This window comes from Ceratina calcarata, unplaced genomic scaffold (assembly GCF_001652005.2).
Source record: "Ceratina calcarata isolate Rehan_Ccalc_2016 unplaced genomic scaffold, ASM165200v1 scaffold78.2, whole genome shotgun sequence".
Taxonomy (NCBI): Eukaryota; Metazoa; Arthropoda; class Insecta; order Hymenoptera; family Apidae; genus Ceratina; species Ceratina calcarata.
In genome coordinates, this window is record NW_017179105.1 from 2,665,759 (window position 1) to 2,680,808 (window position 15,050).

At 40.9% G+C, this 15,050-nt stretch overlaps 1 protein-coding gene across 13 annotated transcripts in view; it reads right to left on the minus strand.

Moving 5' to 3' along the window:
• The window catches only part of LOC108630748 (histamine H2 receptor), a 76,226-nt gene that overhangs the window by 42,201 nt on the left and 18,975 nt on the right, over positions 1 to 15,050 (minus strand). For 2 of the 13 annotated variants that reach the window (XR_003389854.1, XM_026818207.1), the window contains exon 2: positions 10,866 to 10,955. The exons of 9 other annotated variants lie outside the window; for them this stretch is intronic. The gene's annotated coding sequence lies outside the window, so the exon portion shown is untranslated. Of the gene's footprint in view, positions 1 to 10,865; positions 10,970 to 13,219; positions 13,240 to 15,050 lie in introns of those variants that run through there. 2 more of the 13 variants (XM_026818213.1, XM_026818214.1) reach the window with 2 other exon arrangements.

Consider the following 15,050-nt stretch of genomic DNA (forward strand, 5'->3'; position numbering starts at 1 on the left):
TCCTTGGGCAATCTAGTGTTAAGGAAAAAGTACGGGAATTCGAATTACTTAAATCGAGGCTGAATGATCAAAAGTTCATATGGTAAACAGTTAGTTGAGGAAAGCCTGCGGTAATTAAGGAAAAAATACGGGAATTCGAATTACTTGAAATCGAGGCCAGCTGTTCAATACTCTTTACACATTTCATTATTTCATATTCCTGATAGAGAAGATGCTGTATATTTATTTGCAATTCGAAGGACTGCGTGACATAAAAATTTTCTGAAAATTTTACACGAATTTTGCCAGGGAAAACCGCGTAGTAATTAAACCAGTGTGCTCGGGAAAAAGGTGTAAAAATCTCAACTGGAGATCTAATTAAAAATCGGGAAGAGAGAAGAAGCGTACATTGCGTTATATGTATGCGTATATTTTCTACGAAATTCGCATCTCGCTCGATCCCGGCATTAAACGTCACGCGGTTAAATTGCATTTCCTTTCGCTCGCGGGAACGTTTATCTTTTTAAACCGAAAGTTGCCCGCGCTGTAACCCCTAGTGAAGGTAGAAATGAGTTTCGCCCTTTTACGTGCCGACTTCCCGTGCTCGAACCGTCACTCACCGTCACCGTGGAATTCTCTCGTGTCCGCGTGCAATCTCGCTTCCTTTTTTTTTGAGATGCCCGATGTAAATGTTTCTTTTTATTCGCGGAATCGCGTCGGGTATAATCGCGAGACCATTAGATTGTCTACAAGGAATGCCGGACCGATCGCTTATAATGGTCAGCATCGATTCCATAGCCATTTTAGTACTACGCACCGAGAATGAAATGATTGACCGGAATAACTGCTTAAACGATCGCCAATTCGAATCGCGTCTACTCTCTCAATTAATTTCTGTCACGTGTATCACGCGTACTTCCGCCAATTACGATTCTGATGGTTAATGAACCTTTAACGAATATGGCTTTTTCATTAGAATCGAGTATCAACGTTTTCAATCTTCGTTCAATCATTCAGTTTTCACTTAGAATCGCTCTCATCGCAAGAAACCTGATCTGTACTTTAATTTCAATTCTACTATGCGAGGTTCTTGTTTGGCTCTTGGAAACTATTTAAAGAAATGTCCCACCCGTTGTATTAATAGGTGGCTGAGTTTAACAGTTTATAGACGGTGAACGAGCGGCGCATCGTTGCTACGGGACATTTGCCGAGAATTAAGACAAACCCTCTTAACAAAGCGTTTGACGTCAGTAATTTATTATACCGAACTCGTCCACAGACTTCTTATTTATATACAGAAATGTTCGAGGAAATAATCCGACTTGCAGTTTGATCATAAAAAAAACAGAGACTGGATTCTGGTCACATATTGTAATAAGGTATTCTGACTGAAAGTACGGGCGCGATGGCATAACGATGCGCTCAACGGTGTTTTTACCATTGGCAGCGAATACGACTTCTGAAAGTAATGTTTGATATTCTCCCACGAACTCCCAAAGAATTGCATATTAACGATGTACTCTGAATCTCAAAGTTAGCGAAATGCGTTTCTGATGGACACCGGCGAACTTGCGGAGCGAAACTTGTTTCTACGGAAATATATATGCGCATCTCTGACGTCGTTTCGAAATTAACGCGACTGATAAGCAACGAGGGCTGCATTTTAGAGAATTAAAAAGTTGTACAAATATTGTCGATCACTCCAACGGAGTCATTTTGAAATGGAAGCCTTACTCCTACTCCTATAGAACTATCGAGATACCGCACAATCTTCTGAACTCCGAGATGATAGCGATGTCATTGAAGCACTTATGGAGCAAGTTTGTACACGACGAGATTTCCGTCGATTACTTCTGAAACGTACTAGTTCAAGCGAAAAGCTAAATTGGACGATGAAAGGTGGGCCGCTAATGAAAACAAGTGTGCAACAACTGGGACAGAAGTTTAATTAAATTCTTGCGACGCATTAGAATAAATGAAACGTTTGATCAAGTAATTTCGATGCAAGCCCGGGGCAGAATGGACACGCTTCTATTTCGTCAGAATACATTAGTATGTTTATGAACCGCGACAGCCGCACTTTTTAAAAACGTACTTTACAGGTTGCACTCGTTAGCTCGCGTTTTGTATTTCCCGGTCTGTCGCGTTCCTTTTCTTCGACGATACACGGTCATAAATAGAAAACTGTGCTCTATGCTAATACAATGACGCCGTCGCAGTTTCATTCCCCGTGCGGTTGGCACTGATCCCTCAAGTTTATTCCCATCGCGTATCATCGCGTTGTTCTTGTTGCATCTAGCCAACGTGAACTATCGGATGACAGTGCAATAAATCCGTTCGAGCGGTTAAGTAACTACAGAAATTTTCCGACGTTTCCGTGTTCTCCTTGCAAGCTGTTTTAATAAAACGTATCTACTAGCGCTTTCTAATTTATCGCGAAAGAATTGAAAATCGAGATACCAGAGACTTTATAAGTGATATCTAAATTAAATCTGGTCTAACGAGTTTTACTTACGGCGTCGCGCGTGTACGGAATTAAAACGCGAAGGGGTAGCTGGTTTGAAAAAAATCTATTTCCGAAACGGTGTTTCCATTTCGCGAGTCACTCCAGCTCGGTTGTCAATTTAACTCCCCAGCTATCTGATGGGAAGTTAGATATGCGTGTCCTCTGTTACGAATTCATCAATGGCATTCCGAGTGAACATATGAGTTTCGCCCTTTGACGACGGATGCGAAAAATATTCGACGCTGCCCATGCCTATTACTCATTAATATTCTAACGGTACATCTCTTCGATCGGCCGTTTAAAATAAATTGCGATCGTGCCGGATCAGAGACGTAAATAAAATCCATAGCTTCTGCGTTTCAAGGCGAGGTGCAAATGAATGCTGAAAGATGGTGTATAGTTTATGTTACGCTACTTCCGTGTGTAATTTTCTCTTGCGAACGATGTCCAGGTATAATTAAAGAGAACCGGACTCGGGGTAAAGAAATATTATCCCGGTCGCTTTTATTGCGAGTTATGGGACGCGAGGCTTTTTTGATCTTCGATCTCAAACTCGTTCTTAGTAAGAATGAGAAATGATGATCGATGTATATCAAACCCGGGAAGTATTAGTCGATTTAAGAGAAAATTGCGTTCGCTAGCCAGTCAGTACTGGCATGGGGGTGAAAAAAAAAAAAAAACGAGAAACAGTTTATTGTGATCTCGATCGAGATATTGCAAGCAATGAGATATTGGCTAGCTACCTAGCTAGCTCCCTTATTACGCTAATCCACGTATTCGACAACCTATTGAATTAAACAGTCCGTTCGGAGATGCAAGAAATTTGCATAAATTTAAACGCTTCACGCGTCATTATTCATAAATGCATTTATGCTAACAACGATTGTAAGTAAATGTTTTTCTCGCGGCTTCTCGCAATCAATTTTCTTCACATTGAACTCATATTTCTGCGCTGCACTTTCCCAGATAAAAGTTGTACTGTTTAACGAGGTAACAAATGGTGGCAAAACGTGCTCGATCGTGTCACAGTGATTTGTAACCAGTCGTTAACTCGAACCCACCGTTCGATACCCAATGTACGTTGCGTCGATACATATGTACATACATACATACATATGTACGCCGACCCGCGTTACATGCACGTGACACAATATCATGTATACATATTTAATACGTTTAACGCAGGAGTGCGGTGTCTGAACGCTTAACTTGTTACATAACTCGTTTCCAAAAGTGTCGGGCAAATTTTTCAGAGGATACAGTTACCTCGTTATTACCTCGAAATTGTTACTTGCTATCCTCTTCCGGGATTAATTAAAGACGATATTTGCCGAGAAATTATAGTCTGATCGAGCTTATATTGATAGACGACATTCATTTATCAGTAACATTTCCCATATCATAAATCCATACTACATTGTTAGAAGCTCTTCCTTCCCCATCAACGTGATCAACCATGAGATTATTATCGTGTGTCAGTTTACTATCTTTTATTGATTTTCGCCCTTAATCCCGTGCCTGTACTCTGTTTTCTTTGTGCTCCTATCCATCATTTACCCTTAGCTTAGTCTTTTACCTATCTTTGTTAGTTCATTCCTTATCTACGACCTAGCTCTATCTAATCCTGACCTAAAAGAGCATCTGTCCGTGTGTCCTGAATTTTAATGATCATTTACCTGTTAAAAATGAACAAGCGGGCTCTTAAAGAATTTTTAATGAAATTAATATTTAAAGACAATGTAAGTTTATAAATGAGATTCATGAATATCATAAATTGTGTATTCGAGCGTAAAGTTATACTTAGATAATATTCTGTTTCACGAGAAGAATTTCTGAAGAATTTTTGGTGCGACAGTTCAGTAATGCGTTTCGGATATACGTAAATTCTTTCTGTATGGAAATCCGTTGAGCCAGCATTGACGTCACGTGGCTTTGCTCCGAAAAAGCCGAGGGTACGCTCGATAACAGTGGCCAGCTGCGTCTAGCCACCACTTAGTCTAATTTTCCCCCGATACTGCAATATCTCGTAAACCCAGCGAAAATTAATATAAGCTCTCATTGGAGTTTTTCGATCTTGTTGGTTGTATAATAATATTGATTCGTCGCGAGTACATATCGGTTTCATCCCATAACCGTGCTTAGATACGTAGAATTTTACTGCAAATATAAATTCGATTTACGCTTGACTTCTTGCTGGCAGCCGATCCATGGTTAATCGATAAACCAGCTCGACCAAACCCTATTTCCAAGAGACACATTTTTCTTTTACGCAAGCACACATCGGACAAAATAATATTTCTTTCATGAAACGTATACACGGATCGTATATTCTATTTTTGCAATTACTTATCTTGAATAGTGTGAAAACAGAAAAAATTCAGAAATAAATTCAGAATTCTTTCCATCTTTAAAAAATTGCAGTACGCAATTCATCCATGATATTTATTTATTTTTTATACATGAGAACCAGTAATCATAAATTATTTAATACACGCCCAGGTGTTCTTAAAACACGGAGATCCTCTTAACAGTTATACTTCGCTTCGTTATCAAGACTAATGATACGATGAGATCGAGAACTCTTAAATAATGACCGAAGTACACGTTGTTAAGGAACGTTCTTATCGATTTCGCTTTAAGCTCGCTGCGAAAAATGTCGAGCTAGTTTGTCGCTTTCATTGTTGTACCTGTCGATACGAGCTATTTAAACGCCGGGGAAACACTTTAAACGGGTCTTTTCCGATATCTTTAACAGCAGTCTTGTATACTACAACTTTCTTTTCTGCGAGCCTCGGCTCCCCGTTGCATCTATAAATCTTCTCGAGAGTGCTTTTAAATAAATATTTCAAGTAAATACTCAGGTCCTTAACAAAACAAATGAGTATTTTCCTATTAAATTTACAAGCGCGAACACACGTTTCCTATTTCCTCTTAATTTCATCAGTCGATCGGAAAATAATCGTCTGAGATCGGGGAATAGAATTCGTGTTTCAGTTTGTATTACACGGTCGAGTTATCAAATTCTGAGGACAATCTCGGTTGCGTATTGGATTAGCGTGGCACGATGATAGATATTCAGGGGGCAAATGCGATTTCGCGTAGTTTATGTGCGCGTCTTATCGAATTAATCCTAATAAATTCAGTCCCGACCTGCCGGCAGGGCAATTCGCAAACAGAGAAACTGGCAGCTGTAACTCAGCGGATTCTCCAGGCTCGATAACTCGTCCGGAGGTGAAGCTTTGTTAGACGATCTCCGGCGAGGGTTTTTATTTAGCTTGTCGAATGATGAATTTAATTATCTGGCTTGCGCGGCATCGAGGAACGGGATAAAAGGGACTTAATTAAAGACGGAACGGAATTGGTTTGTTCCTGTTTTTATTTGCGCCCTTTTTATAATGTTCGTTTCTCACCCGACAAGTTCTGGCAATTTCAGGAGATTTTATTTTCAATGCGACGCGTGAAATTCATTGAATACTTGTTCTGTATGAAAAATATTTGCGACTGCTATATCCCGCGAGTTCAAAGCGATTCAGCCTGGTCTCACTTTTAATTAAAATCTAATTGAATCCTGTGTGTTCTGAAAGTTGGACTTGGTTTCTCTGGGAGCGAATCTGGTCAATTAAGTTTGGCTGACGACGGGTGTAACAAGCAATTGTGAAACGAGAAGAGGCCTTTATCCCGTTTACGCGGGCCGTCGCTGGTGCCGGTAGAAACTTGATCAACCATTAGGATTGCTGCAGCTTCTTGTTGGATTCGCGGCGAAACTCGACTCGCTAACCGTCGAGTTCGCAGCCAGCCCTGGCTGTAACTTAATCGCAGGTTCGCTTATAACGCGACCACGGCTCTGAATCGTCGATGAAAATCGTTGAAGGGTTAACGCGTTTTAAAATTGTTTTCACTGCTCTCGCGATCGAAAGCTGGAATTTTCGGAGCGAATAATTGAAGCCGGCTGTTGCCACCTAAAAGGAAAAGGAGAAAGCCGTCTGGTATAGATTCCTGTCTGATTCGCTCCGATATGAAACGATTCATTTGAAAAAGTAGCATCTAGCCATTGTTCTAACGTCAATCTTTTTGCTCGGAATAGTTTTCAAACAGGGAATGATAAAAATATCTTTGACGTACGTTAGGAAAGTATCTGTCCAACTTTCTTTCCTCTTTCGTTTGGCAATTTCTTCGTTTCTCTTTTTTATTCCTCGTTCTCTGCTGGCAACCAGGAACACAGGAAATGCATTTCTTTTCTGGTCGATATGGCAATCGTCGGACGATGCTCCTGCGACATTTCCGTGGGATACTGTGATATTTAGAATTCCTGACAATCACGTCGCTCACTCAATTATAATTTGATAAAGGAATATCGTACCGTACTATGTTATGTAATAGGACATAGCCGTTTGTCATAAATAATGAAGTTGATACGAGTATATATAGTCTAGACTGCTGATCTTTATGTAAAATTAAACGTTTAAATACATTGAAACGTATCTTCGAATGTTCCGAGTACCGATTTATATGTTTGATTGAATTTTCCAATTCGAGGAAGGTTAAAGTTAACTGTAACGAGCACGATTTATCCCGATGAATTTCAGGATTTCTCCTCGAAATTACAAGCCGCTTTTATGCGCTGTCACGCTCGCGTATGCATATCCACGTTCCGGATCCACTTCGTAAAATAAAGATAGTCGATATGCGTCTCCCGCGCAAAGGTGGAACGAAAAAAAAAAAAAAGAATATGAGAGTGGACGAAGCTTTTCCCGTGTCCCGGTTAACGCTGCCGCCTCTTCAAAGTATTAAAATAGGCTGCTGCAAAGTAACTTATAATGGACATAAAAAATTGAATACAGAAAGAGATGAAAAATGAGAGTGTACACCTTTTCACTTGGCACCTATAGATTTCTAGTAATTGCGGTGAACCTCTAATTGACGTAAAATGCTTCAACGGCTCTCCGTTGCAATTACCGTAAACAGTTTACTCTCAGTTAAGAGCATTCTCATGAATTTCGCATTTAGAGCCCTCCGTGAAACGTACAGGCAGAGTCAATAAGGAGCGGTACGTATACATATATTCATTTGTCGTCCAATAATTTCATTGAAACGCAGCATGTATTGAATTTATTGATTAAACGAACTCTTGGCGAATTGAGATTCAATTCTCCAATTTAGACCTTAATGTCAGTGGACAAGTTTAATTGATATTTCTTATCGTTATATCTCCAACGATATTCAATCGAAAGCGCAAGAAACACAGAAAGCGTGTTAAACGCACAGTCAAATAGTACGCGATCGAAGTTATTTGACCGCGCGTAAAATTCGCAAAGCAATTTCCTGGTCGGAATAAAAAAACGCATCGAACTCCATGCCGAATAAGGGAAACGTTTCTCGCCACAGTTTCGAATGCCGAGAAAAGTTGGCGAAGGGAAAGTTGGAAAAGGCGCGACGTAAAGTTTCGGCGGAATGAAACAAAGGGCTGAGGCCTTGCGACGAAAGGACTGAACTCGATTATTTATATTCGCCCGGAAATCGTCCTTATTGTCTCGCAAGTTGAAAGGGGGCTTCCTGGATCGCTACTACTTTTCAGAAAGGATCGTAACTCCTCGACGATAAAATGTGGTAATTTATGGGAGCCATAAAGAAACCAGCTTAACCTGAGAGTAAATGTTTCTCGAACCAAACGTGTACTTAATGCAGGGATCAAACACGTGCTTGATTGCAGTTATCTTCCGACTTCGCTACTGTTTTCGATTCACTCTGGGAATACGACGCGGTTAAATGTCGAGTTAAAATCATTTTATCACTGTCAGCGGAGACGTCCTAGTAAAAAGAATTTTTGCATTTGAAACATCGAACGAAATTCGTTTTTCTTTAGACCGCGTTACGCGTAGATCGCAAGAAATATTTGCTAAGTAGAATAGAAGACCGGCGGCAGTGTCATTAATTCAAAAGTTTCCAAGTGCGAGTCGTTAATGCTCGAGATTCTCCAAAGAAATCCGTTTATTTTGAAGGGCGACTTGTTTGCGATCCTGTCATTAAGACTTTTTTATTGCTTCCCCCGGACCACCATTTAAGTCGGAACTTACATCCCGTCCGGTAGAACTTGTGTAACAAAGAAACTTTTCATCCCTCGGACCGAGACAAACAAAATACGTTTCCCTTATTCTGATGAGATAGAAATTCGATAATGTTTCATTTGAAATCCTCCCATCGATTTTCCAGAGAAATCCATGCAAATTAAAAATAGTCTACAGGATTCTAAATGAAGAATGAATATTAGTAAAATGTTAAATCACAAGATTTCTGTTCTCCAATCGAAGCATGCAATTCGTATTTCCAGAGGTTCTACATTTCCGCATTATTCGCTCTCGCATGTCAGTTCTCTATTCAATCCCATGTATGAATGGAGCACGGCCTAAAGTACTTCCTACCGGGGGGTCTCCTCTCGAAATTACACTAGCTGGGTTACAATCGCTTGAAAAACTCGAACCTGGGCGACCGTCCGTTCGTTAGGTTCTCCTATCAATCGCTGCAGTGATCGATACGCGTCGTCCGAAGAGATGGATTTTTATTAAATGTTCGACGCGTTCGGGGAAGTAAAGCGTAGCGCGTCACAAAGAAAAGTAATTTCCCATAAAAACTGGTTGCAGCGAAACAAATTTTCCTCGACGTCGTTTCTCATTACTTTTTTTACCAAAGAATATTCTGTATATTTAAAATAGTTAATATTGTTCGACGGAAGCATCAAGCGTATTATCCATTTTTTGTCATCAGTGAAATCGTAATTCTTCCTGGATATGATCTTTTTTTATTTTTTACGCGGACGAGTATTTTATTCTCCACGTTCGTATAATTCACACTGGCTCGACTGCTTTTTACATCCGCGGAAAAAAATTGTGTACGGATCGCGTTGTAAATTTCCCGATTTGCTGCCGCGGAACGGCGGCACGGATTCCTCGTTTGTTTCACACGGTCTTCTGTACGTGCGTCCTGTAAATCTTTAATTGTAAATTGAAGCGAGAGAAAAACAGCACTCATTGTTCGGGCGATACAATAGACTCGTTTTGACGAACAGCGGTTCGCAATAGAAGTCGTTCAAACGCACGTGTAAATTCCATCGTATTAGGAAATTGCAGTTAGAGATCGAAAATCTAGATGTTCGATACAAGTTGATTTGGAACGGGAAGGAGAGAAATAGGGACTGGGAGTCACGAACGAAACTATTGGCAGAATCGAATCGCATAAACGTTCCCGCTCGTCGATACTACCGGTGTGCTTACAGTTTTATCGTGGACGGTTTCCTGTCAGGGTGGAAGCTGCGCAACGACGCCGACCCGCATTTATATGCCGGGTTCGTTCAAAAGCAACGACAAACCTATGGGTAGAGAACGTCGCGTCAGTTCTACCGATACAGTCATTCTTTTTCCACTCCTGCGGTAGTCGATCGTAAACTTCTCTCCTTCCACCGAAAATGCACCCGGCGAGACGGTGTATATTTATATACTAGTATCTTTTCACGTTTCTCTATCCGACGTGAAAATCATAGAGCAGAAACGCTGGTCAATTTAATAAGAAATTTGCCTCGTTGTGAAATAGCTTTTTTAAACGTAGAATAATTTCTCACATTCTCGTTGGGGAATTTTATTTTCAATTATGACGTAAAATAGTGGCTCGGTATTTAGGAAATTTCTTTTTTATGACCCAGCTGTGAGTAGCATGCGGTGTTTTTTTGAGGCCAGGGTAGCTCTCAATTAAAATGGATCGCATGTATGCGTTTCGTCATTAAAAAGCAATTTTCCATGCTCGAATAAAAATACGTGACGACAATAATAACAAGCGACTGGTAACGAACGAACGCGACGCTCATGAATAAAGTTATTTTTCCCATGCGAGATCGTCCAAAATTAATGGAAACTTATTTCCCATAAAACGATTCAATTAAAATAATAATTTCGTGCGATTGTCTAATTTTAAACGATATAGAATCTCTCTCGACGCAAATCGGCAAAAGCTGTTATAAACTATTTCGAAGTTAGATTGAAATTATTAACGTTCGAACGAACAGTGCGTTTAAACTTGTTCGTAAATTCTTTAATAAATATTTGTGAGAAATTCTCTGAGACGCGCGCGTTCATAGAATGACTATACAAGCAGAGTCACTGTACAGCATTTGCAATAAATTGCTTGTGCAAACGGTGTGTCTCAAACAGAGTGGATTCGGGAAATTTGCAATATCAATAGGGCGAGGTTCGCGTTCAATTTTCTATAACATTTGCGCTGCCGAGATCCAGGATCCTTTTATTTAAACACTCGGCGCTCTCGTACAAACACGAGGCCGTGGATAGTTAGAATTTTCCGTTTTAAGAACTTACACAGAGTCCGCGTTACCTACCTTGAAAAGTGCAGGTATGCCTTCGCCAGAGCCAGACGAGCGTGCCTAATGTTTCATATCTTCGTCAGACGTAGTCCATTCATCAGGATTCTGTGCAAATGTATTGAAGCTTTCATTAAGGCTGTTCCTCGTCTGTTTGGATAAAAGTACACAAAGAGCACGATCAAACAGACAGTTCATACATTGTACCGGGAATTATTCGACCGAGAACTGACAGCAGATTTTAAAAAACTTCGTTCTTTCCCATCATGAAACGTGTACGAATTAAACGAGAACGTTTTCGAACAAAACCGGCGTCGCTATAAATATCTCGGTAAATCCGCAGGAATTCTGGAAACTCGACGGGGCCGCCTTGACTCAACGCGATAAATAGCGTTTGTACCTTGGAAATCGCGAAATAATTGCCCTATATGCGATCCACGTGCAACCGAAACGGCCTCACGTTCCACCACCGTATAATCTTTGCGAAATTAAAAGTTTCGACACGCGTACCGAACGTCTGAAAAGTTTCCACGTGAAAATCAGACGGGTCATTGTTACACGAGAGAGCGAAAGGCCCTTTTCTAAAGTAAACTAAAATATCTCACTGGTTTTTTGCAATTAAGCCGCGCCCACCTCTTGTTTCTTTCCCCACGGTTTATGGGGGTCTTTATCGTGGAATTCGTGAAACGCCGCGCTCTGTTTGCTACCAAACATCGTGGTATTACGCAATCGCGTACTTCTTCGGAATCCGAAGGATTCGGGTCCGGAAATCGTTGGCTCAGCAGTAATTCTCCCACAAAAGAGAGAACCGTGAATTATTCGATTTATCTTGGAACGCAAGTTCGCACGTTACATAAACGAATCGATGTAAGGCCGCATTAATTGAAATAAAATTATTCAGCCTGTGTACGACACGACTCGTTCGTTTTAAATGCTCTAATGAAGGAAGATATTATTAGGACTTTCATTAGTTGACTGACGGAGTAGGTTAATTGAAAAGGTATATCGAGGAAAGCTGCGCGACGCTCCGGTGAGCACGGGGTAATCGTAATGATAGAAGAAGCGCAGAGTCAGTGGCTCGAAATAACGACCGGTCATGTAACAGCGACCATTATGATTTCTAAACCACCTATTCCACGTTTCCATCGTATCCTCATAGGCTATTTGCATGAGCAAACCGGTCCTCCCTTATCTCGGTTCGATTAAACGCAGGAAGTAATGCGAATAAACGTTAAAAAACGATTCTATGATACATGTTATCGGTTTAATAGAATGAATTGATATTCGATACTTAATTGCGATAAACCGTGTTCTGTTTCTTATTAGAGAAACATTATTTATGTATCCAATGATTAGAAAATGTCTAACCCTTTATAACTATGAGAGATAAGAGAACGTCGGAACGAGGGTAGTCGAAACCGGAAGTTCTTCGCTTTGATCGGCACGTGCACGTTTCGAACGAGGGTACACCGTCTCGAATACGTTCGTTTGGTTCGCAGCGTCGAGGGAACGGAAACTTCACGCTCACCGTAGGTGGATACATAAATTAAAGCGGCGCAGCGTGTCCTTCCTTTTATATCCGATGCATGCCTGTTTAAGGACATTCGTAAAACCATTTCGAGTAAAAGAGATGTTGCAGATTAACGTCGGTCGAAGACCTTGACTGAATCGCAAAAAATGTTACTAACGAGCGTTCACGGAGATTTTCTTTAGTCTACAAAAGCAGAACGGAAAGGACTGCGAGATAATTCTATTGATTCATATCTGATGAATTTTCATTCTGGTTTCGTAACATTGATATGTCAGTAGTTCTAGTATGTCTCGTGTTAACCTTTCGAAAATAAGAATCTCGTCACGATCGCGATATAAAGCCGCGTTTAAGAAAATCACAAGGCCTCGAAATTGCTACCTAAGGGAGTTACTAATAATTGGCCTATAATTTCGCTAAGCACGTAATACGAATTATCGTTAACCGCCGCGCGTACGGTGTTCGTCTCGCGGCCGATAAACGTGGCCCACTCATTTTGCAAATTACAGGCTCGACCGAGTGAAACGTATGGAAGGAGAAATCGAATGCGACGTGGCCCCCACATAATTAACGTTATCGCCTTTCCATTATTTCCAGCTATATTTATTTTCACCACCTTACACCCATCATTTCACGATTCTGACTCTTTCGATGCGTAACTGTTATATGATAGTATCGATTGACTACCTTGTAATTATCAACTGTACTTAATTATCGTTGCGCAACGTCGTCGCGGCAGCATCTTTCGAGCGATAATATGCGTGTAATTAATTTATGGTGTTAGATAAAATCGGTAATATCTTTGGCAATTTTTTTGTCAGCGGAGAATCTCCATGAGCGGTACCTTCGAGTCTGCTTGAAAATCCCTGTAGAAATTCTCCTTCGACGAAAATTGCTGAAGAAACGATTCCGACCGTACGCCGTTGTTACAGACACGAAAGTGCAGACAGCTGTTCACGCGGAAACCAGAACCACACGCGGCGTAAAGAGAATGTGTGCATACACCGTCTCCCAACCATAGTACATATATCGTTAAAACATAGAGGGATCCTTTTGATAACGAGCACTGAGAGTAGGTGGGTCCTCGTGTATTCGGGCCCGTCTGCGTTTTACTCTCTCTCTTCTGGGATAAGGTTAACGAGGAATATCGCGGAACACGAGCTACATTAAGGCCACGCGATTCTCACCGGTAAGGACGGTTTACCAACGCGTGAATTTCCCTTGTACTTTCGAGTTAAAGTCAATTTGAGACACTCTGCTCGTATGCAAATCAAAGGGAGTTACATTTCCCGCGCGGCGCGAGCTGCTCCGACAGAAATCCTGTGACTTGTTCAGCGTTCAGTTTAACTCATTATTATTCAAATCTGATTTGTTGAAGTCACGATCTGTCATCGGTCAGAACGGAAAATCTGTGAGTGTGTAAATACGAAGCTGAAACAACAGTTCTTAAAACGTGACAGTCGCGTCGCTGAAACCCCGACGTGTACGAAGCACTTACTCGACCTAATCCTCGAACTTGCAGACCGCATTTCCCAACACGAACGAGTCAAATATACCGAGGCAAGGCGCGCGAGCTCGAGATAACAGAAAATCATGCACCTCTCTCCGTAGTTCTCAGGCTGATTGCCAGTTAATCTCGCTTAGCCGCCAGGCATAAAAAAAACGCGATCCTGTTTCACGGGGGAGCTTTTGAAATTCCATGAGCGAGACAGCGCGGCCATAAATCGCGACAGCGGTTTTCACGGGCCATTTCCATCCATCTTAAGAACATCTCGAGGTCGAGGTAAGGGAGTATCGATAGAAGCCACAGGTAGCAGTTTGCCAGTAGAAAAATCACCACTGGCTCGTTCCTTGGGTCGGTCTTCATAAATACGCGTCTTGTCAATGGAAAGTACAGTTATTTCAACCTCTCGTCGTGTACGTCTACTCGTCTACCTACACAGCGGTTTCGCGAAACGACAATAACCACTGGCCAGGGAGAAGTTCGTGCTATAAATATAAATTTATCCGAGAGAGCAGCGAGAGCTGATTTATTTTCGGGATAAGTTCCAGGGTTAATCTGGATCTAAGCATATTTTCACACGGGATATCAAATATTCAGACTGGGAGAAACTTTTTTAAATAACTACTTTCTATTAGGTTGCACAATTTTGCTTATGATGAATAACAAATTCTTCTTTCTCAAAATTTCGAAAAATGCTTCAAACGATAGTTGTAGATACAAAAATGGTCGTATACTATTATTACTCTTTGATGAAATATTTAAGAGGCACAATTAGAATAGATTAACTAGATGTCGGCCACTTATCATATTTGTATTTCATGCATGGGTTTCATCGATTGTTAGCCAGTTAACCTGAATCTAAATGATCGGTCGATGTTCAACGCGGCATAATTAATCAGGCTGGGTGACATACTGCTAATCGTCGCATAGTATTCGCGTCGTTACTGCATTTGACAGCGATGCCAATCAACCGAGACACGTGAAGATTGTGTATATGCTCTATATGATGTATAGTAAAAAGCGATCTGGCAGAACCCTTAAAATTGGGTTGGAATAATTTGACTGCGGTCCACATAATCTGTGTTCACTATTGGAAATTAATTGGGCCATCGTTCGAAATTGAAATTTGTTTTTAAGGATGTATAGGCTATAAACTTAAACACTGCTAACA